Below are 20,931 nucleotides of genomic sequence, written 5' to 3' on the forward strand. Positions count from 1 at the left end.
TGCATGGGCCGGGAATCGAACCCGGGCCTCCCGCGTGGCAGGCGAGAATTCTACCACTGAACCACCCATGCACCGATGGCGCCGCTCCCCAGACGGCTTCCCCAGCGGCGCTCCCCAGCGGCGGCCAGACCCGGGTCCGGGCCTGTTCGGAGCATCGGCTTCGTTTGAGCAGGAGGCGGACGCGCGGTGTGGGACAGAGGCTCCAGGCACGTCCCGAGCCCTAGCGAGCGGCGCAGGCGGGCCGAGCGCGGCGGGGACGCACGCCGGCCGACTAGGCTCCTGCGGTGCTTTCTCCTCGGTCGAGGGCCGCGGCGAGACGCTGCCCTGCCGGGGTGGCCAGGGGCAGCCGGGAGCCGGACCCAGGCTGGCCAGCGCCCGAATCCCACCCAGCGCGGGGGAGGCTGTGGCAGGCGCGGCTGAGCACGGCCGTGGCCTTCCGCGGCTCCTCTCAGCCGCCACCCAAAGCCCCTTTGGCCGAGGGCTTCCTGGCCGGGGCAGAGGGTGCGAGGGCGGGCGGGGCGGCGGACCGGAGCTCCGGTTGTGTGCGCACGTGCGGTGCCGTGGGGTGGGCTGTCGCGGGGTGGGGTGTGTGGGTGTGGGTGTGGGCGGGCGCGTGTGTCGTGTGTAGGAGATGGAGGCCCCGTAGCGCCGCCGGCGCCGCCGAGTAGCCGCTCAGGCCAGGAGAGCGAAGCGAGGTGTGTGAGCTCGGGCGCGCAGCGCTCCCTCGGGGGCCAGCTCGGCGGGGGGGCGGGGGGCGTGGGGAGGGCGGCGGTGGTTGTGAGGCAAGAGCGCGACCTTGGCTGGCGGGAGCGCTCCGGCAGAGTGGCTGCTGGCTAGCTGGCCGACAGCGCGGTGAGGGAGCGCGCTGGGGTCCTCGGGTCCCGGCCGGGCAGCGGCTGCCGGCGCGGAGATGCGCTGGGGCGCCCAGGTGGGTGGCCTGGGGATCCAGGGCTTCCTTGGGCTCAGCGCTCACGGGAGCCACCTGCCCGGGCTGGACTCCCGGGCCAGGCCCACTGAAGGGAGGGCCCTGTCGTGGGCCGGCGAGCAGGTGGCTGGGCAGCCTGGGTCCCGGGAGGGAGGCAGGCAGGTGTGGGCAGGGTAAAGCGTCATCAAGGTGGCAAATCGTCGTGGGCACCTCGGGCCACCTGAGGAGGGTGTGGAGAGAAGGGAATGGGGGCCGGCGGAAAGGACGGACGGGCTCTCTGTGGGACGGTGTGCTCCTGGTGGCGGGAGTGCACGGCTCTGAGAGCGAGGCGCTCTTCAGCAGGCACCAGTCTGGTGGAGAACGGAATGCGGAGGGCTTTGGGCATTTGCGCCGCCGGCTGGTCTGCAGGGGGCCGCGGGAGTGGAGCGGGAGCGGGAGCCCGAGGGAGGAAGGAAGGAAAACGCAGCCCCCGGAAAGCAGGTGAGGAGAGACGTGCTGCCAAGTGGCCCAGGCCTGCGGGGGTGGGCGTGGGATCGGGCGGGAAAGGCGCGTGACCTGGTGGGGGAGGGCGTGTGTGCGCCAAGCCTGGGGCCAGGAGCGTCGAGGCGTCAGGGCTCGGCACTGGGCCCTTTGTGCTAGGGCGCAAGGCCGGAGCGGCGGGCCAGGCAGGAGCGGGCTTGCGATAGGGCGTGGCTCCAGGCCCGCCGGGGTCCGGTGCCCTGGTGGGGCGGGCCAAAAGGTGGGCGTGTCAGGAGTGGGATTCGAACCCACGCCTCCAGGGGAGACTGCGACCTGAACGCAGCGCCTTAGACCGCTCGGCCATCCTGACGGCGGGCCTGGGCGCGTCGCCGCTCGCCTGGCTGGGACCCGGCGCGAACGCTGGCGGCGGCTGGCGGCTGTGTGGGCGCGCAAGGGACGGGACGCGCGCCCCGGCCGACCAGGAGCAGCGCCAGCCGCCTCGCCTGGCGCCGCGCCCGCCGCGGCCGCCGCCGTCGCCGCCGCCTCGCCCCGCGCCGCCCCGCCCCCTCGCACATCGCGGCCCCGCACCCAGAGACCGGCGTCGGCCCAGCCTGTCTGGCCGCCGCCGCCGCCCCCCACCCCCCACCCCCCACCCCCACTAGGTCCTCGCCGCCCTCCCTCCTCCGCCCCTGCCCATCCGGGGCGCCCGTCCTCCTGCTCGCATCCTTGCTTGCCCGCTCGGGCCTCTTCTCCCTGCGCGATCCGCGCCGGGCAGGCCCTAGGCGCCGGCGCACTCGGAGTGTTCCGCGCCGTCCGGGTCCGGGGCCCGGGCCTGGGGTCCACTCCGAGTCGGGCTGGGAGGGCTGCTGTGCGGGCTGGCGCGGTTGGTTTGGGGTCCGGTCGGGTGTGGCACGTGGCGGGCGCCTGCGTAAGGCAGGGCGTCGAGGGCAGGGGTAGGCGTGGGCGGGCAGGCGGAGAGGGGGCGGGCGCCCGGGTGGCCGCCGCCGCCGTCCTCGTTAGTATAGTGGTGAGTATCCCCGCCTGTCACGCGGGAGACCGGGGTTCGATTCCCCGACGGGGAGGCAAGACGCCCTTTTTGGTCGCCGGCGCCACCGCCGCTCTGTCCAAACGCTTGCCCCCAGGGCCCTTCTCCTCCCTCGCGCGTCCGGCGAGAAGCGCGGGGCGACGACGGGTGCCCGGCTTGCCCACCGTCGAGCGCCCCCACCCCTTTGCCTTCCTCGTGACCCCGGGCGCGCGCGCGCGCGCGTGCGGGGTCACCACGGCCCAGCCAGGGCCTCCTGTCGTGCCCCCGGCGCCTGACGAGTGACTGGCCGCAACGGGCTCCTCGGCGACGCGACGCTGCCCGGTGCTGGATGGGCGCGGGGGACGGGGTGGGCGGCGGCTGGGTCGGGTCCTCTGTGGGTGCGGGATGTGGCCTCGCCGGGCACTCCGCGGAGAAGGGCCCGGGCGAGCGGGTCGCCGGAGGGCAGCGTGTCTCGCGGGGCGGGGAATGCCCGGCCGGCAGCCGAGGGCCGGGGGAGCGGCACGGCGGCCAGAGCGCCCCCCAGAGGCGGGCGGCGGGCGGTCGGGCCTGCGGAGCCGCACAGCGGCGTCGTGCTGGCGGGGCTGGGCCTGGCGCTGGGGCTGCGGCTGGGGCTGGGGCTGGCGCTGGGGCTGCGGCTGGGGCTGGGGCGGCCGCTGCTGGCGCCTGCGGCAGCGCAGAGCTGCCGACCGGCGGCACGTCGGGGCAGGGCGGCGCCAGGCGGCCCAGGCGGCGGCGAGAAGGCGTGAAGGCGCCTCTGCGAAGCGTGCGCCGGCGTCTCGGGGCGGCCGGGGCTGTGCAGCGTTGGTGGTATAGTGGTGAGCATAGCTGCCTTCCAAGCAGTTGACCCGGGTTCGATTCCCGGCCAACGCAGCTGGCCAACCTTTTGCACGGCTCCAGGGCCCTCGTGCCCAGGCCCGATGGGAGCCGGGAGCCGGGAGCCGAGAGCCCGGAGCCGGAGCGTGGCCCGAGGCTGAGCGCGTGTGTGAGGGAGGGAAGGAGGTGCGCAGCGTTTTGAGGGTGCTGCCGGCAGGGCGGGTGGGTTGGTAGGGCGGGCGGGCGGCTGGCCGTGGCCAGGCAGGGGCCTTGGAGCCAAAGCGGAGGCGACGGGGTGGTCTGGAGGCGCTGCGCCCAGGGCGCGCGGGCCAGGCGCAGAGCCCGACGCTCCCTGGTGGTCTAGTGGTTAGGATTCGGCGCTCTCACCGCCGCGGCCCGGGTTCGATTCCCGGTCAGGGAAGCCTTTCTTCTTCCTCTCGGCCTCCCGACCTCTCCCCAGCGCATCCGCACCCCTTTTAGCCGAAGCTGGCTGGCTTCTCCCTTGCCTCGCGGCTAGCCCCACGGCCTCGGGGCCCAGACAAGGCCAGGCGCACGGCCGAGCCCAAGCCTTGCCCTGTCGCCTCGGCCAGCCCAACCCTTTTGGCCTCGCCAGCGGGCCGGCCGCCCAACGGCAGCGCGTCGGCGCCTCGCCTGGGCGCTCGCATGGCTCCCCCTCTTCCTCCGTCCCAAACCCGAGAGGCCGCGCGCACGCGCGCGCGCGATACCCTCTGTCCTCACGCGGGGCCACCCACAGACGCCCGCACGTCCGGCCACCGCAGGGGCTTGGACTCTCCGGCTGCACTGCTGCCGCCAGGAGAAACCCCGCCACCCCTGACAAGCCACCCCTTGCTCCTTCCGGAGGTGCTACTGAGTGCTGACGGTGCGGGGAAGCGGGCCGGGGGGGTGGGGGGTCGGAGGGGGAAGAGGTCGGGGCAGGGTGAGCGATCTGCCTCTTTGCGTCGGGACACCTGCTGGAGCCCCTGGTCCCTTCCCTCGCCCTCGGGCCAGCCACCGCTCGGTCCAGCTTCCCGGCCACCACGAGCAGAGAGCGGCACGGTTGCGCCGGGGATGTGGAGTTGGGAGAGCGAACGTGGACGCGTGCACGAAGCAGAACCGACGGGCAGTGCAGGAGAGACAGCAGGAAGATTCGGGAGGCCGGTGGGGAAAACCCAACAGCCAAGCAGGGGGAGGGCGTGGAGGCACACCGGAGACAGACGGTGGACTTGTAGCCAACAGGTTCTTGAAATCGCATCACCCATCCCTTGAGTCCCACGGCAAAGTGGCAAGCGTGTTCCCTGGAACGCCTTCCACCTCCCCCAGCCCCGACCGCCACCGCGCAGGCCCACGGCCGAGTTTGCCCGTTGAAGGTTTTCCCACTGGCGCCTTAGCCGACACCTAGCCAGGAGCTACTCCAGCCCTGTCTCCAGCCCTGTGCCCGTCGTCTTGTCCGGGTGCTCCTCCAGCTAAATCGCAGACCACGGTCTCCTTCCCAGAAACACTTGCACGCCTCTGTCCGCCACGGGTCTGCTGTCTGTTCAGAGATTGTCTCCTTCAGGAGCCCAAGCGGACAGCCCGTGCACCGGCCAAACCTGCCGCGGCACCACACTGGCTGGGTTGGGGCAAGGTCGTCCCAGCGGTGGAAAGGAGCCGCTGTGGGCAGCCGGGCGCTGACCATCACCACGGGAACTTCCCTCAGCGCCATTGCTTCTGTGGGTGTGTGGGTGTGTGTGTGTGTGTGTGTGTGGTGTGAGCGTGTGGGGGTGTGTCTGGATGCGTGTGGGGTGTGTGTGGGGTGTGTGGGTGTGAGCGTGTGTGGGGGGGTGTGTGTGGAGCGTGTGTGGTGGGGGATGCCGCGGGATGAAGGTGTTTACTCACGTGGGTGGCCTCCCACGGGGGTCAGGGCATAGAGCGAGGAGGATCCCAGAAGGAGGGGAGGGCCGGGGGCAGCCCGGGTGTGTGGGTGGGGTGCCCGGCGCGGGGAGGTGTGGGGCTTGCGGGACCGGTCCAGAGTGCGGCTGGACAGTCGGGCAGGGTGTCTGCAGAGGCTTCGGTGGGGCGGGGGAAGAGCTCCTTCCCCGGCGCCATGCCAGGCATGGACGTGAGCACCTGTGCGGGAGGGTGAGCTCTGAGGTAGGGGAGGGGAGAGAGCACGAGTGTGCCTGAGGAGCGTGTGGGAGGCCGGGACTGCCAGCCGAGAATGTGAGCGATGGGGGTGGGGGGTGGGTGGGAGGGGTCCAGCCTGGAGGCTGGCAGGAGCTGCGCGTGGCAAGTGCTGGGGAGCGGGCCCCGGTGCAAGAGAGCTGGAGGCCCCCGTGGCGGGACAGGACCGTGGCGGAGGAGGTGCGCGGGGGGAGACTGCTGTGCGGTGCTGCAAGGTGGTCAGGCCAAGGGGTGGGGTGTGGGGGGCGTGGGTGGGAAGCAGGCCGGCGGGCAGGCCGAAGGGAGACACAGAGAGAGGGCGGGCCCGGGTCTAGGAGCCGTCCCAACGGGGTGAGGGATTCCACCGCCCCCGAGACTTCGATCACCTGTCATCGGGACAGCCAGTCATGCGTCAGGGGGCGTCCTGGGCTTGAGATTCAGAGAGGCCAAAGGGACAAATGCCACACAGGATCATTGACCAGTGAGGACTTGGAGAGGAGGGGGCGTGCAGGCAGGGGAACCGTGAGGGGATGTTGGGGCAGGAGGGGCTGGTGGGGCTGGAGGTGCAGGCTGTGCTGGTGCTTGTGTTGCTGGTGGAGGACGACTTGGTGCTGCTGCTGCTGGTGCTGGGGGTTGACCTCGGTGCTCTTGGTGCCGGTGCGCGGGCTGCTGTGGCGATGGTGTGCACGGTCCCGGTGGCGGCGGCGGTGGTGATGGACTCCAGGAGTGTTGGCGATGGTGCCCGACGCGGTGTGGTGATGGTGGACTTGGTGGTGGAGCTGGTGTTGGTGGAGCTGGTGGAGTTGGTGGAGGTGGTGGCGGGGGTGGCGGGGGTGGCGGGGGTGGCGGGGGTGGTGATCGTGGAGGACTTCGGTACCGTTGGCAATGATGCCCATGCTGCTGAGCTGGCGGTGGACTTGGTCCTGCTGGTGATGGTGGTGGTGGTGGTGGTGGAGGTGGCGGTGGTGGTGGTGGAGCTGGTGGTGGTGGCGGTGGTGGCGGGGGTGGTGGGGGTGGTGATCGTGGAGGACTTCGGTACTGTTGGCAATGATGCCCATGCTGGTGAGCTGGCGGTGGACTTGGTCCTGCTGGTGATGGTGGTGGTGCTGGTGCTGGAGGTGGCGGTGGTGGTGGAGTTGTTGTTGGTGGTGGTGGTGGTGGCGATGGTCGAGGTGGCGGTGGTGGTGGAGTTGTTGGTGGTGGCGATGTTGGAGGTGGCGGTGGTGGTGATGGTGGAGGTGGCGGTGGTGGCGGTGGGGGTGGGGGTGGTGATCGTGGAGGACTTCGGTACCGTTGGCAATGATGCCAAGCTGGTGCGCTGGTGGCGGACTTGGTCCTGCTGGTGATCGTGGTGGTGGACTTGGTGGTGGACTTGGTGGTGGGGTGGGTGGTGCTGATGGTGGAGAACTTCCCTGCTCTGGGCGATGGTGCCCGACGCGGTGTGGTGATGGAGGACTGGTGGTGGTGGTGGTGGTGGCGGCGGAGGGGGAGACTGGTGCTGCTGGTGCTAGTGCTGGCGCGGGCGTTGGTGGACCTGGTGTTGGCGGGGGTCCTAGCGTGGCAGGAGCGGCGGAGTTGGAAGGCCACTGCGGCCAAGCGGGGCCTCAAGAGACTATAGGGCGCGCGTCGGGAGCATGTGGTGCCATGCATCGGGTCTTCCTGGTGCAGCCCAGTGAGTTTGTGAGGGTCCCTGGAGGAGAATGGGACGGATCAGGGCTCGGGGTGGCAACTTGGTTGCCCCTGGTTGTGCAAAGAGAGGAGGACTCTGGCAGTGTGGGTAGAGTGAGACCGGGAGGGAGGAACCGTGATGAAAGGCGTGGAGGTGGGGCGCGGCCCCGTGGGCTCTGGTGCGGCGCGGCGCCGTGCGGGTGTGTGGTGGTGCGGGGGAGCCTCGCTGGAAGGGAAGCGGGTGAGCGAAGCGGGGTGCTCAGGGTCCTGAAGAGAAAAGGGGCAAGGGAGGCGTGTGGGCGGGCCAGGGGCCTCGGGCGCTGGGTGGAGTTTGGTCCGCTGGGCGAGAGAGACGGAGAGGAAGGGCAGGGGCGGGCTCCGGCCTGGTCCGGAGCGGAGCTGGTTTAGGCCAGGCGCCTTGAGCGTGGGCCAGAGGAAGCCGGGGGGCGCGCTGGGGCTGCAGGGCCGGCCAAAAGGGGACGGCGCGCTGCATGGGCCGGGAATCGAACCCGGGCCTCCCGCGTGGCAGGCGAGAATTCTACCACTGAACCACCCATGCACCGATGGCGCCGCTCCCCAGACGGCTTCCCCAGCGGCGCTCCCCAGCGGCGGCCAGACCCGGGTCCGGGCCTGTTCGGAGCATCGGCTTCGTTTGAGCAGGAGGCGGACGCGCGGTGTGGGACAGAGGCTCCAGGCACGTCCCGAGCCCTAGCGAGCGGCGCAGACGGGCCGAGCGCGGCGGGGACGCACGCCGGCCGACTAGGCTCCTGCGGTGCTTTCTCCTCGGTCGAGGGCCGCGGCGAGACGCTGCCCTGCCGGGGTGGCCAGGGGCAGCCGGGAGCCGGACCCAGGCTGGCCAGCGCCCGAATCCCACCCAGCGCGGGGGAGGCTGTGGCAGGCGCGGCTGAGCACGGCCGTGGCCTTCCGCGGCTCCTCTCAGCCGCCACCCAAAGCCCCTTTGGCCGAGGGCTTCCTGGCCGGGGCAGAGGGTGCGAGGGCGGGCGGGGCGGCGGACCGGAGCTCCGGTTGTGTGCGCACGTGCGGTGCCGTGGGGTGGGCTGTCGCGGGGTGGGGTGTGTGGGTGTGGGTGTGGGCGGGCGCGTGTGTCGTGTGTAGGAGATGGAGGCCCCGTAGCGCCGCCGGCGCCGCCGAGTAGCCGCTCAGGCCAGGAGAGCGAAGCGAGGTGTGTGAGCTCGGGCGCGCAGCGCTCCCTCGGGGGCCAGCTCGGCGGGGGGGCGGGGGGCGTGGGGAGGGCGGCGGTGGTTGTGAGGCAAGAGCGCGACCTTGGCTGGCGGGAGCGCTCCGGCAGAGTGGCTGCTGGCTAGCTGGCCGACAGCGCGGTGAGGGAGCGCGCTGGGGTCCTCGGGTCCCGGCCGGGCAGCGGCTGCCGGCGCGGAGATGCGCTGGGGCGCCCAGGTGGGTGGCCTGGGGATCCAGGGCTTCCTTGGGCTCAGCGCTCACGGGAGCCACCTGCCCGGGCTGGACTCCCGGGCCAGGCCCACTGAAGGGAGGGCCCTGTCGTGGGCCGGCGAGCAGGTGGCTGGGCAGCCTGGGTCCCGGGAGGGAGGCAGGCAGGTGTGGGCAGGGTAAAGCGTCATCAAGGTGGCAAATCGTCGTGGGCACCTCGGGCCACCTGAGGAGGGTGTGGAGAGAAGGGAATGGGGGCCGGCGGAAAGGACGGACGGGCTCTCTGTGGGACGGTGTGCTCCTGGTGGCGGGAGTGCACGGCTCTGAGAGCGAGGCGCTCTTCAGCAGGCACCAGTCTGGTGGAGAACGGAATGCGGAGGGCTTTGGGCATTTGCGCCGCCGGCTGGTCTGCAGGGGGCCGCGGGAGTGGAGCGGGAGCGGGAGCCCGAGGGAGGAAGGAAGGAAAACGCAGCCCCCGGAAAGCAGGTGAGGAGAGACGTGCTGCCAAGTGGCCCAGGCCTGCGGGGGTGGGCGTGGGATCGGGCGGGAAAGGCGCGTGACCTGGTGGGGGAGGGCGTGTGTGCGCCAAGCCTGGGGCCAGGAGCGTCGAGGCGTCAGGGCTCGGCACTGGGCCCTTTGTGCTAGGGCGCAAGGCCGGAGCGGCGGGCCAGGCAGGAGCGGGCTTGCGATAGGGCGTGGCTCCAGGCCCGCCGGGGTCCGGTGCCCTGGTGGGGCGGGCCAAAAGGTGGGCGTGTCAGGAGTGGGATTCGAACCCACGCCTCCAGGGGAGACTGCGACCTGAACGCAGCGCCTTAGACCGCTCGGCCATCCTGACGGCGGGCCTGGGCGCGTCGCCGCTCGCCTGGCTGGGACCCGGCGCGAACGCTGGCGGCGGCTGGCGGCTGTGTGGGCGCGCAAGGGACGGGACGCGCGCCCCGGCCGACCAGGAGCAGCGCCAGCCGCCTCGCCTGGCGCCGCGCCCGCCGCGGCCGCCGCCGTCGCCGCCGCCTCGCCCCGCGCCGCCCCGCCCCCTCGCACATCGCGGCCCCGCACCCAGAGACCGGCGTCGGCCCAGCCTGTCTGGCCGCCGCCGCCGCCCCCCACCCCCCACCCCCCACCCCCACTAGGTCCTCGCCGCCCTCCCTCCTCCGCCCCTGCCCATCCGGGGCGCCCGTCCTCCTGCTCGCATCCTTGCTTGCCCGCTCGGGCCTCTTCTCCCTGCGCGATCCGCGCCGGGCAGGCCCTAGGCGCCGGCGCACTCGGAGTGTTCCGCGCCGTCCGGGTCCGGGGCCCGGGCCTGGGGTCCACTCCGAGTCGGGCTGGGAGGGCTGCTGTGCGGGCTGGCGCGGTTGGTTTGGGGTCCGGTCGGGTGTGGCACGTGGCGGGCGCCTGCGTAAGGCAGGGCGTCGAGGGCAGGGGTAGGCGTGGGCGGGCAGGCGGAGAGGGGGCGGGCGCCCGGGTGGCCGCCGCCGCCGTCCTCGTTAGTATAGTGGTGAGTATCCCCGCCTGTCACGCGGGAGACCGGGGTTCGATTCCCCGACGGGGAGGCAAGACGCCCTTTTTGGTCGCCGGCGCCACCGCCGCTCTGTCCAAACGCTTGCCCCCAGGGCCCTTCTCCTCCCTCGCGCGTCCGGCGAGAAGCGCGGGGCGACGACGGGTGCCCGGCTTGCCCACCGTCGAGCGCCCCCACCCCTTTGCCTTCCTCGTGACCCCGGGCGCGCGCGCGCGCGCGTGCGGGGTCACCACGGCCCAGCCAGGGCCTCCTGTCGTGCCCCCGGCGCCTGACGAGTGACTGGCCGCAACGGGCTCCTCGGCGACGCGACGCTGCCCGGTGCTGGATGGGCGCGGGGGACGGGGTGGGCGGCGGCTGGGTCGGGTCCTCTGTGGGTGCGGGATGTGGCCTCGCCGGGCACTCCGCGGAGAAGGGCCCGGGCGAGCGGGTCGCCGGAGGGCAGCGTGTCTCGCGGGGCGGGGAATGCCCGGCCGGCAGCCGAGGGCCGGGGGAGCGGCACGGCGGCCAGAGCGCCCCCCAGAGGCGGGCGGCGGGCGGTCGGGCCTGCGGAGCCGCACAGCGGCGTCGTGCTGGCGGGGCTGGGCCTGGCGCTGGGGCTGCGGCTGGGGCTGGGGCTGGCGCTGGGGCTGCGGCTGGGGCTGGGGCGGCCGCTGCTGGCGCCTGCGGCAGCGCAGAGCTGCCGACCGGCGGCACGTCGGGGCAGGGCGGCGCCAGGCGGCCCAGGCGGCGGCGAGAAGGCGTGAAGGCGCCTCTGCGAAGCGTGCGCCGGCGTCTCGGGGCGGCCGGGGCTGTGCAGCGTTGGTGGTATAGTGGTGAGCATAGCTGCCTTCCAAGCAGTTGACCCGGGTTCGATTCCCGGCCAACGCAGCTGGCCAACCTTTTGCACGGCTCCAGGGCCCTCGTGCCCAGGCCCGATGGGAGCCGGGAGCCGGGAGCCGAGAGCCCGGAGCCGGAGCGTGGCCCGAGGCTGAGCGCGTGTGTGAGGGAGGGAAGGAGGTGCGCAGCGTTTTGAGGGTGCTGCCGGCAGGGCGGGTGGGTTGGTAGGGCGGGCGGGCGGCTGGCCGTGGCCAGGCAGGGGCCTTGGAGCCAAAGCGGAGGCGACGGGGTGGTCTGGAGGCGCTGCGCCCAGGGCGCGCGGGCCAGGCGCAGAGCCCGACGCTCCCTGGTGGTCTAGTGGTTAGGATTCGGCGCTCTCACCGCCGCGGCCCGGGTTCGATTCCCGGTCAGGGAAGCCTTTCTTCTTCCTCTCGGCCTCCCGACCTCTCCCCAGCGCATCCGCACCCCTTTTAGCCGAAGCTGGCTGGCTTCTCCCTTGCCTCGCGGCTAGCCCCACGGCCTCGGGGCCCAGACAAGGCCAGGCGCACGGCCGAGCCCAAGCCTTGCCCTGTCGCCTCGGCCAGCCCAACCCTTTTGGCCTCGCCAGCGGGCCGGCCGCCCAACGGCAGCGCGTCGGCGCCTCGCCTGGGCGCTCGCATGGCTCCCCCTCTTCCTCCGTCCCAAACCCGAGAGGCCGCGCGCACGCGCGCGCGCGCGCGCGATACCCTCTGTCCTCACGCGGGGCCACCCACAGACGCCCGCACGTCCGGCCACCGCAGGGGCTTGGACTCTCCGGCTGCACTGCTGCCGCCAGGAGAAACCCCGCCACCCCTGACAAGCCACCCCTTGCTCCTTCCGGAGGTGCTACTGAGTGCTGACGGTGCGGGGAAGCGGGCCGGGGGGGTGGGGGGTCGGAGGGGGAAGAGGTCGGGGCAGGGTGAGCGATCTGCCTCTTTGCGTCGGGACACCTGCTGGAGCCCCTGGTCCCTTCCCTCGCCCTCGGGCCAGCCACCGCTCGGTCCAGCTTCCCGGCCACCACGAGCAGAGAGCGGCACGGTTGCGCCGGGGATGTGGAGTTGGGAGAGCGAACGTGGACGCGTGCACGAAGCAGAACCGACGGGCAGTGCAGGAGAGACAGCAGGAAGATTCGGGAGGCCGGTGGGGAAAACCCAACAGCCAAGCAGGGGGAGGGGGTGGAGGCACACCGGAGACAGACGGTGGACTTGTAGCCAACAGGTTCTTGAAATCGCATCACCCATCCCTTGAGTCCCACGGCAAAGTGGCAAGCGTGTTCCCTGGAACGCCTTCCACCTCCCCCAGCCCCGACCGCCACCGCGCAGGCCCACGGCCGAGTTTGCCCGTTGAAGGTTTTCCCACTGGCGCCTTAGCCGACACCTAGCCAGGAGCTACTCCAGCCCTGTCTCCAGCCCTGTGCCCGTCGTCTTGTCCGGGTGCTCCTCCAGCTAAATCGCAGACCACGGTCTCCTTCCCAGAAACACTTGCACGCCTCTGTCCGCCACGGGTCTGCTGTCTGTTCAGAGATTGTCTCCTTCAGGAGCCCAAGCGGACAGCCCGTGCACCGGCCAAACCTGCCGCGGCACCACACTGGCTGGGTTGGGGCAAGGTCGTCCCAGCGGTGGAAAGGAGCCGCTGTGGGCAGCCGGGCGCTGACCATCACCACGGGAACTTCCCTCAGCGCCATTGCTTCTGTGGGTGTGTGGGTGTGTGTGTGTGTGTGTGTGTGTGGTGTGAGCGTGTGGGGGTGTGTCTGGGTGCGTGTGGGGTGTGTGTGGGGTGTGTGGGTGTGAGCGTGTGTGGGGGGGTGTGTGTGGAGCGTGTGTGGTGGGGGATGCCGCGGGATGAAGGTGTTTACTCACGTGGGTGGCCTCCCACGGGGGTCAGGGCATAGAGCGAGGAGGATCCCAGAAGGAGGGGAGGGCCGGGGGCAGCCCGGGTGTGTGGGTGGGGTGCCCGGCGCGGGGAGGTGTGGGGCTTGCGGGACCGGTCCAGAGTGCGGCTGGACAGTCGGGCAGGGTGTCTGCAGAGGCTTCGGTGGGGCGGGGGAAGAGCTCCTTCCCCGGCGCCATGCCAGGCATGGACGTGAGCACCTGTGCGGGAGGGTGAGCTCTGAGGTAGGGGAGGGGAGAGAGCACGAGTGTGCCTGAGGAGCGTGTGGGAGGCCGGGACTGCCAGCCGAGAATGTGAGCGATGGGGGTGGGGGGTGGGTGGGAGGGGTCCAGCCTGGAGGCTGGCAGGAGCTGCGCGTGGCAAGTGCTGGGGAGCGGGCCCCGGTGCAAGAGAGCTGGAGGCCCCCGTGGCGGGACAGGACCGTGGCGGAGGAGGTGCGCGGGGGGAGACTGCTGTGCGGTGCTGCAAGGTGGTCAGGCCAAGGGGTGGGGTGTGGGGGGCGTGGGTGGGAAGCAGGCCGGCGGGCAGGCCGAAGGGAGACACAGAGAGAGGGCGGGCCCGGGTCTAGGAGCCGTCCCAACGGGGTGAGGGATTCCACCGCCCCCGAGACTTCGATCACCTGTCATCGGGACAGCCAGTCATGCGTCAGGGGGCGTCCTGGGCTTGAGATTCAGAGAGGCCAAAGGGACAAATGCCACACAGGATCATTGACCAGTGAGGACTTGGAGAGGAGGGGGCGTGCAGGCAGGGGAACCGTGAGGGGATGTTGGGGCAGGAGGGGCTGGTGGGGCTGGAGGTGCAGGCTGTGCTGGTGCTTGTGTTGCTGGTGGAGGACGACTTGGTGCTGCTGCTGCTGGTGCTGGGGGTTGACCTCGGTGCTCTTGGTGCCGGTGCGCGGGCTGCTGTGGCGATGGTGTGCACGGTCCCGGTGGCGGCGGCGGTGGTGATGGACTCCAGGAGTGTTGGCGATGGTGCCCGACGCGGTGTGGTGATGGTGGACTTGGTGGTGGAGCTGGTGTTGGTGGAGCTGGTGGAGTTGGTGGAGGTGGTGGCGGGGGTGGCGGGGGTGGCGGGGGTGGCGGGGGTGGTGATCGTGGAGGACTTCGGTACCGTTGGCAATGATGCCCATGCTGCTGAGCTGGCGGTGGACTTGGTCCTGCTGGTGATGGTGGTGGTGGTGGTGGTGGAGGTGGCGGTGGTGGTGGTGGAGCTGGTGGTGGTGGCGGTGGTGGCGGGGGTGGTGGGGGTGGTGATCGTGGAGGACTTCGGTACTGTTGGCAATGATGCCCATGCTGGTGAGCTGGCGGTGGACTTGGTCCTGCTGGTGATGGTGGTGGTGCTGGTGCTGGAGGTGGCGGTGGTGGTGGAGTTGTTGGTGGTGGCGATGTTGGAGGTGGCGGTGTTGGTGATGGTGGAGGTGGCGGTGGTGGCGGTGGGGGTGGGGGTGGTGATCGTGGAGGACTTCGGTACCGTTGGCAATGATGCCAAGCTGGTGCGCTGGTGGCGGACTTGGTCCTGCTGGTGATCGTGGTGGTGGACTTGGTGGTGGACTTGGTGGTGGGGTGGGTGGTGCTGATGGTGGAGAACTTCCCTGCTCTGGGCGATGGTGCCCGACGCGGTGTGGTGATGGAGGACTGGTGGTGGTGGTGGTGGTGGCGGCGGAGGGGGAGACTGGTGCTGCTGGTGCTAGTGCTGGCGCGGGCGTTGGTGGACCTGGTGTTGGCGGGGGTCCTAGCGTGGCAGGAGCGGCGGAGTTGGAAGGCCACTGCGGCCAAGCGGGGCCTCAAGAGACTATAGGGCGCGCGTCGGGAGCATGTGGTGCCATGCATCGGGTCTTCCTGGTGCAGCCCAGTGAGTTTGTGAGGGTCCCTGGAGGAGAATGGGACGGATCAGGGCTCGGGGTGGCAACTTGGTTGCCCCTGGTTGTGCAAAGAGAGGAGGACTCTGGCAGTGTGGGTAGAGTGAGACCGGGAGGGAGGAACCGTGATGAAAGGCGTGGAGGTGGGGCGCGGCCCCGTGGGCTCTGGTGCGGCGCGGCGCCGTGCGGGTGTGTGGTGGTGCGGGGGAGCCTCGCTGGAAGGGAAGCGGGTGAGCGAAGCGGGGTGCTCAGGGTCCTGAAGAGAAAAGGGGCAAGGGAGGCGTGTGGGCGGGCCAGGGGCCTCGGGCGCTGGGTGGAGTTTGGTCCGCTGGGCGAGAGAGACGGAGAGGAAGGGCAGGGGCGGGCTCCGGCCTGGTCCGGAGCGGAGCTGGTTTAGGCCAGGCGCCTTGAGCGTGGGCCAGAGGAAGCCGGGGGGCGCGCTGGGGCTGCAGGGCCGGCCAAAAGGGGACGGCGCGCTGCATGGGCCGGGAATCGAACCCGGGCCTCCCGCGTGGCAGGCGAGAATTCTACCACTGAACCACCCATGCACCGATGGCGCCGCTCCCCAGACGGCTTCCCCAGCGGCGCTCCCCAGCGGCGGCCAGACCCGGGTCCGGGCCTGTTCGGAGCATCGGCTTCGTTTGAGCAGGAGGCGGACGCGCGGTGTGGGACAGAGGCTCCAGGCACGTCCCGAGCCCTAGCGAGCGGCGCAGACGGGCCGAGCGCGGCGGGGACGCACGCCGGCCGACTAGGCTCCTGCGGTGCTTTCTCCTCGGTCGAGGGCCGCGGCGAGACGCTGCCCTGCCGGGGTGGCCAGGGGCAGCCGGGAGCCGGACCCAGGCTGGCCAGCGCCCGAATCCCACCCAGCGCGGGGGAGGCTGTGGCAGGCGCGGCTGAGCACGGCCGTGGCCTTCCGCGGCTCCTCTCAGCCGCCACCCAAAGCCCCTTTGGCCGAGGGCTTCCTGGCCGGGGCAGAGGGTGCGAGGGCGGGCGGGGCGGCGGACCGGAGCTCCGGTTGTGTGCGCACGTGCGGTGCCGTGGGGTGGGCTGTCGCGGGGTGGGGTGTGTGGGTGTGGGTGTGGGCGGGCGCGTGTGTCGTGTGTAGGAGATGGAGGCCCCGTAGCGCCGCCGGCGCCGCCGAGTAGCCGCTCAGGCCAGGAGAGCGAAGCGAGGTGTGTGAGCTCGGGCGCGCAGCGCTCCCTCGGGGGCCAGCTCGGCGGGGGGGCGGGGGGCGTGGGGAGGGCGGCGGTGGTTGTGAGGCAAGAGCGCGACCTTGGCTGGCGGGAGCGCTCCGGCAGAGTGGCTGCTGGCTAGCTGGCCGACAGCGCGGTGAGGGAGCGCGCTGGGGTCCTCGGGTCCCGGCCGGGCAGCGGCTGCCGGCGCGGAGATGCGCTGGGGCGCCCAGGTGGGTGGCCTGGGGATCCAGGGCTTCCTTGGGCTCAGCGCTCACGGGAGCCACCTGCCCGGGCTGGACTCCCGGGCCAGGCCCACTGAAGGGAGGGCCCTGTCGTGGGCCGGCGAGCAGGTGGCTGGGCAGCCTGGGTCCCGGGAGGGAGGCAGGCAGGTGTGGGCAGGGTAAAGCGTCATCAAGGTGGCAAATCGTCGTGGGCACCTCGGGCCACCTGAGGAGGGTGTGGAGAGAAGGGAATGGGGGCCGGCGGAAAGGACGGACGGGCTCTCTGTGGGACGGTGTGCTCCTGGTGGCGGGAGTGCACGGCTCTGAGAGCGAGGCGCTCTTCAGCAGGCACCAGTCTGGTGGAGAACGGAATGCGGAGGGCTTTGGGCATTTGCGCCGCCGGCTGGTCTGCAGGGGGCCGCGGGAGTGGAGCGGGAGCGGGAGCCCGAGGGAGGAAGGAAGGAAAACGCAGCCCCCGGAAAGCAGGTGAGGAGAGACGTGCTGCCAAGTGGCCCAGGCCTGCGGGGGTGGGCGTGGGATCGGGCGGGAAAGGCGCGTGACCTGGTGGGGGAGGGCGTGTGTGCGCCAAGCCTGGGGCCAGGAGCGTCGAGGCGTCAGGGCTCGGCACTGGGCCCTTTGTGCTAGGGCGCAAGGCCGGAGCGGCGGGCCAGGCAGGAGCGGGCTTGCGATAGGGCGTGGCTCCAGGCCCGCCGGGGTCCGGTGCCCTGGTGGGGCGGGCCAAAAGGTGGGCGTGTCAGGAGTGGGATTCGAACCCACGCCTCCAGGGGAGACTGCGACCTGAACGCAGCGCCTTAGACCGCTCGGCCATCCTGACGGCGGGCCTGGGCGCGTCGCCGCTCGCCTGGCTGGGACCCGGCGCGAACGCTGGCGGCGGCTGGCGGCTGTGTGGGCGCGCAAGGGACGGGACGCGCGCCCCGGCCGACCAGGAGCAGCGCCAGCCGCCTCGCCTGGCGCCGCGCCCGCCGCGGCCGCCGCCGTCGCCGCCGCCTCGCCCCGCGCCGCCCCGCCCCCTCGCACATCGCGGCCCCGCACCCAGAGACCGGCGTCGGCCCAGCCTGTCTGGCCGCCGCCGCCGCCCCCCACCCCCCACCCCCCACCCCCACTAGGTCCTCGCCGCCCTCCCTCCTCCGCCCCTGCCCATCCGGGGCGCCCGTCCTCCTGCTCGCATCCTTGCTTGCCCGCTCGGGCCTCTTCTCCCTGCGCGATCCGCGCCGGGCAGGCCCTAGGCGCCGGCGCACTCGGAGTGTTCCGCGCCGTCCGGGTCCGGGGCCCGGGCCTGGGGTCCACTCCGAGTCGGGCTGGGAGGGCTGCTGTGCGGGCTGGCGCGGTTGGTTTGGGGTCCGGTCGGGTGTGGCACGTGGCGGGCGCCTGCGTAAGGCAGGGCGTCGAGGGCAGGGGTAGGCGTGGGCGGGCAGGCGGAGAGGGGGCGGGCGCCCGGGTGGCCGCCGCCGCCGTCCTCGTTAGTATAGTGGTGAGTATCCCCGCCTGTCACGCGGGAGACCGGGGTTCGATTCCCCGACGGGGAGGCAAGACGCCCTTTTTGGTCGCCGGCGCCACCGCCGCTCTGTCCAAACGCTTGCCCCCAGGGCCCTTCTCCTCCCTCGCGCGTCCGGCGAGAAGCGCGGGGCGACGACGGGTGCCCGGCTTGCCCACCGTCGAGCGCCCCCACCCCTTTGCCTTCCTCGTGACCCCGGGCGCGCGCGCGCGCGCGTGCGGGGTCACCACGGCCCAGCCAGGGCCTCCTGTCGTGCCCCCGGCGCCTGACGAGTGACTGGCCGCAACGGGCTCCTCGGCGACGCGACGCTGCCCGGTGCTGGATGGGCGCGGGGGACGGGGTGGGCGGCGGCTGGGTCGGGTCCTCTGTGGGTGCGGGATGTGGCCTCGCCGGGCACTCCGCGGAGAAGGGCCCGGGCGAGCGGGTCGCCGGAGGGCAGCGTGTCTCGCGGGGCGGGGAATGCCCGGCCGGCAGCCGAGGGCCGGGGGAGCGGCACGGCGGCCAGAGCGCCCCCCAGAGGCGGGCGGCGGGCGGTCGGGCCTGCGGAGCCGCACAGCGGCGTCGTGCTGGCGGGGCTGGGCCTGGCGCTGGGGCTGCGGCTGGGGCTGGGGCTGGCGCTGGGGCTGCGGCTGGGGCTGGGGCGGCCGCTGCTGGCGCCTGCGGCAGCGCAGAGCTGCCGACCGGCGGCACGTCGGGGCAGGGCGGCGCCAGGCGGCCCAGGCGGCGGCGAGAAGGCGTGAAGGCGCCTCTGCGAAGCGTGCGCCGGCGTCTCGGGGCGGCCGGGGCTGTGCAGCGTTGGTGGTATAGTGGTGAGCATAGCTGCCTTCCAAGCAGTTGACCCGGGTTCGATTCCCGGCCAACGCAGCTGGCCAACCTTTTGCACGGCTCCAGGGCCCTCGTGCCCAGGCCCGATGGGAGCCGGGAGCCGGGAGCCGAGAGCCCGGAGCCGGAGCGTGGCCCGAGGCTGAGCGCGTGTGTGAGGGAGGGAAGGAGGTGCGCAGCGTTTTGAGGGTGCTGCCGGCAGGGCGGGTGGGTTGGTAGGGCGGGCGGGCGGCTGGCCGTGGCCAGGCAGGGGCCTTGGAGCCAAAGCGGAGGCGACGGGGTGGTCTGGAGGCGCTGCGCCCAGGGCGCGCGGGCCAGGCGCAGAGCCCGACGCTCCCTGGTGGTCTAGTGGTTAGGATTCGGCGCTCTCACCGCCGCGGCCCGGGTTCGATTCCCGGTCAGGGAAGCCTTTCTTCTTCCTCTCGGCCTCCCGACCTCTCCCCAGCGCATCCGCACCCCTTTTAGCCGAAGCTGGCTGGCTTCTCCCTTGCCTCGCGGCTAGCCCCACGGCCTCGGGGCCCAGACAAGGCCAGGCGCACGGCCGAGCCCAAGCCTTGCCCTGTCGCCTCGGCCAGCCCAACCCTTTTGGCCTCGCCAGCGGGCCGGCCGCCCAACGGCAGCGCGTCGGCGCCTCGCCTGGGCGCTCGCATGGCTCCCCCTCTTCCTCCGTCCCAAACCCGAGAGGCCGCGCGCACGCGCGCGCGCGCGCGCTACCCTCTGTCCTCACGCGGGGCCACCCACAGACGCCCGCACGTCCGGCCACCGCAGGGGCTTGGACTCTCCGGCTGCACTGCTGCCGCCAGGAGAAACCCCGCCACCCCTGACAAGCCACCCCTTGCTCCTTCCGGAGGTGCTACTGAGTGCTGACGGTGCGGGGAAGCGGGCCGGGGGGGTGGGGGGTCGGAGGGGGAAGAGGTCGGGGCAGGGTGAGCGATCTGCCTCTTTGCGTCGGGACACCTGCTGGAGCCCCTGGTCCCTTCCCTCGCCCTCGGGCCAGCCACCGCTCGGTCCAGCTTCCCGGCCACCACGAGCAGAGAGCGGCACGGTTGCGCCGGGGATGTGGAGTTGGGAGAGCGAACGTGGACGCGTGCACGAAGCAGAACCGACGGGCAGTGCAGGAGAGACAGCAGGAAGATTCGGGAGGCCGGTGGGGAAAACCCAACAGCCAAGCAGGGGGAGGGGGTGGAGGCACACCGGAGACAGACGGTGGACTTGTAGCCAACAGGTTCTTGAAATCGCATCACCCATCCCTTGAGTCCCACGGCAAAGTGGCAAGCGTGTTCCCTGGAACGCCTTCCACCTCCCCCAGCCCCGACCGCCACCGCGCAGGCCCACGGCCGAGTTTGCCCGTTGAAGGTTTTCCCACTGGCGCCTTAGCCGACACCTAGCCAGGAGCTACTCCAGCCCTGTCTCCAGCCCTGTGCCCGTCGTCTTGTCCGGGTGCTCCTCCAGCTAAATCGCAGACCACGGTCTCCTTCCCAGAAACACTTGCACGCCTCTGTCCGCCACGGGTCTGCTGTCTGTTCAGAGATTGTCTCCTTCAGGAGCCCAAGCGGACAGCCCGTGCACCGGCCAAACCTGCCGCGGCACCACACTGGCTGGGTTGGGGCAAGGTCGTCCCAGCGGTGGAAAGGAGCCGCTGTGGGCAGCCGGGCGCTGACCATCACCACGGGAACTTCCCTCAGCGCCATTGCTTCTGTGGGTGTGTGGGTGTGTGTGTGTGTGTGTGTGTGTGGTGTGAGCGTGTGGGGGTGTGTCTGGGTGCGTGTGGGGTGTGTGTGGGGTGTGTGGGTGTGAGCGTGTGTGGGGGGGTGTGTGTGGAGCGTGTGTGGTGGGGGATGCCGCGGGATGAAGGTGTTTACTCACGTGGGTGGCCTCCCACGGGGGTCAGGGCATAGAGCGAGGAGGATCCCAGAAGGAGGGGAGGGCCGGGGGCAGCCCGGGTGTGTGGGTGGGGTGCCCGGCGCGGGGAGGTGTGGGGCTTGCGGGACCGGTCCAGAGTGCGGCTGGACAGTCGGGCAGGGTGTCTGCAGAGGCTTCGGTGGGGCGGGGGAAGAGCTCCTTCCCCGGCGCCATGCCAGGCATGGACGTGAGCACCTGTGCGGGAGGGTGAGCTCTGAGGTAGGGGAGGGGAGAGAGCACGAGTGTGCCTGAGGAGCGTGTGGGAGGCCGGGACTGCCAGCCGAGAATGTGAGCGATGGGGGTGGGGGGTGGGTGGGAGGGGTCCAGCCTGGAGGCTGGCAGGAGCTGCGCGTGGCAAGTGCTGGGGAGCGGGCCCCGGTGCAAGAGAGCTGGAGGCCCCCGTGGCGGGACAGGACCGTGGCGGAGGAGGTGCGCGGGGGGAGACTGCTGTGCGGTGCTGCAAGGTGGTCAGGCCAAGGGGTGGGGTGTGGGGGGCGTGGGTGGGAAGCAGGCCGGCGGGCAGGCCGAAGGGAGACACAGAGAGAGGGCGGGCCCGGGTCTAGGAGCCGTCCCAACGGGGTGAGGGATTCCACCGCCCCCGAGACTTCGATCACCTGTCATCGGGACAGCCAGTCATGCGTCAGGGGGCGTCCTGGGCTTGAGATTCAGAGAGGCCAAAGGGACAAATGCCACACAGGATCATTGACCAGTGAGGACTTGGAGAGGAGGGGGCGTGCAGGCAGG

At 71.9% G+C, this 20,931-nt stretch overlaps 15 non-coding genes across 15 annotated transcripts; 9 read left to right on the forward strand and 6 right to left on the reverse strand.

Moving 5' to 3' along the window:
- TRNAG-GCC (transfer RNA glycine (anticodon GCC)) lies at positions 1–71 on the reverse strand. The gene has a single exon. It is a non-coding gene; the product is annotated as a tRNA-Gly (tRNA).
- A 1,600-nt stretch (positions 72–1,671) lies between these two features.
- TRNAL-CAG (transfer RNA leucine (anticodon CAG)) lies at positions 1,672–1,754 on the reverse strand. The gene has a single exon. It is a non-coding gene; the product is annotated as a tRNA-Leu (tRNA).
- A 640-nt stretch (positions 1,755–2,394) lies between these two features.
- Positions 2,395–2,466, forward strand: TRNAD-GUC (transfer RNA aspartic acid (anticodon GUC)). The gene has a single exon. It is a non-coding gene; the product is annotated as a tRNA-Asp (tRNA).
- A 761-nt stretch (positions 2,467–3,227) lies between these two features.
- TRNAG-UCC (transfer RNA glycine (anticodon UCC)) lies at positions 3,228–3,299 on the forward strand. Its single transcript has one exon. It is a non-coding gene; the product is annotated as a tRNA-Gly (tRNA).
- A 292-nt stretch (positions 3,300–3,591) lies between these two features.
- TRNAE-CUC (transfer RNA glutamic acid (anticodon CUC)) lies at positions 3,592–3,663 on the forward strand. Its single transcript has one exon. It is a non-coding gene; the product is annotated as a tRNA-Glu (tRNA).
- A 3,874-nt stretch (positions 3,664–7,537) lies between these two features.
- On the reverse strand, positions 7,538–7,608 carry TRNAG-GCC (transfer RNA glycine (anticodon GCC)). The gene has a single exon. It is a non-coding gene; the product is annotated as a tRNA-Gly (tRNA).
- A 1,600-nt stretch (positions 7,609–9,208) lies between these two features.
- TRNAL-CAG (transfer RNA leucine (anticodon CAG)) lies at positions 9,209–9,291 on the reverse strand. The gene has a single exon. It is a non-coding gene; the product is annotated as a tRNA-Leu (tRNA).
- A 640-nt stretch (positions 9,292–9,931) lies between these two features.
- TRNAD-GUC (transfer RNA aspartic acid (anticodon GUC)) lies at positions 9,932–10,003 on the forward strand. The gene has a single exon. It is a non-coding gene; the product is annotated as a tRNA-Asp (tRNA).
- Positions 10,004–10,764: 761 nt separating this feature from the next.
- TRNAG-UCC (transfer RNA glycine (anticodon UCC)) lies at positions 10,765–10,836 on the forward strand. The gene has a single exon. It is a non-coding gene; the product is annotated as a tRNA-Gly (tRNA).
- A 292-nt stretch (positions 10,837–11,128) lies between these two features.
- Positions 11,129–11,200, forward strand: TRNAE-CUC (transfer RNA glutamic acid (anticodon CUC)). The gene has a single exon. It is a non-coding gene; the product is annotated as a tRNA-Glu (tRNA).
- A 3,828-nt stretch (positions 11,201–15,028) lies between these two features.
- TRNAG-GCC (transfer RNA glycine (anticodon GCC)) lies at positions 15,029–15,099 on the reverse strand. The gene has a single exon. It is a non-coding gene; the product is annotated as a tRNA-Gly (tRNA).
- A 1,600-nt stretch (positions 15,100–16,699) lies between these two features.
- On the reverse strand, positions 16,700–16,782 carry TRNAL-CAG (transfer RNA leucine (anticodon CAG)). The gene has a single exon. It is a non-coding gene; the product is annotated as a tRNA-Leu (tRNA).
- Positions 16,783–17,422: 640 nt separating this feature from the next.
- Positions 17,423–17,494, forward strand: TRNAD-GUC (transfer RNA aspartic acid (anticodon GUC)). The gene has a single exon. It is a non-coding gene; the product is annotated as a tRNA-Asp (tRNA).
- A 761-nt stretch (positions 17,495–18,255) lies between these two features.
- TRNAG-UCC (transfer RNA glycine (anticodon UCC)) lies at positions 18,256–18,327 on the forward strand. The gene has a single exon. It is a non-coding gene; the product is annotated as a tRNA-Gly (tRNA).
- Positions 18,328–18,619: 292 nt separating this feature from the next.
- Positions 18,620–18,691, forward strand: TRNAE-CUC (transfer RNA glutamic acid (anticodon CUC)). The gene has a single exon. It is a non-coding gene; the product is annotated as a tRNA-Glu (tRNA).
- The last annotated feature ends 2,240 nt before the right edge of the window (positions 18,692–20,931 follow it).

This window comes from Mirounga angustirostris, unplaced genomic scaffold (genome assembly GCF_029215605.1).
Source record: "Mirounga angustirostris isolate CCGP_5_RB_7025 unplaced genomic scaffold, mMirAng1.0.hap1 SCAF_6, whole genome shotgun sequence".
Classification (NCBI taxonomy): domain Eukaryota; kingdom Metazoa; phylum Chordata; class Mammalia; order Carnivora; family Phocidae; genus Mirounga; species Mirounga angustirostris.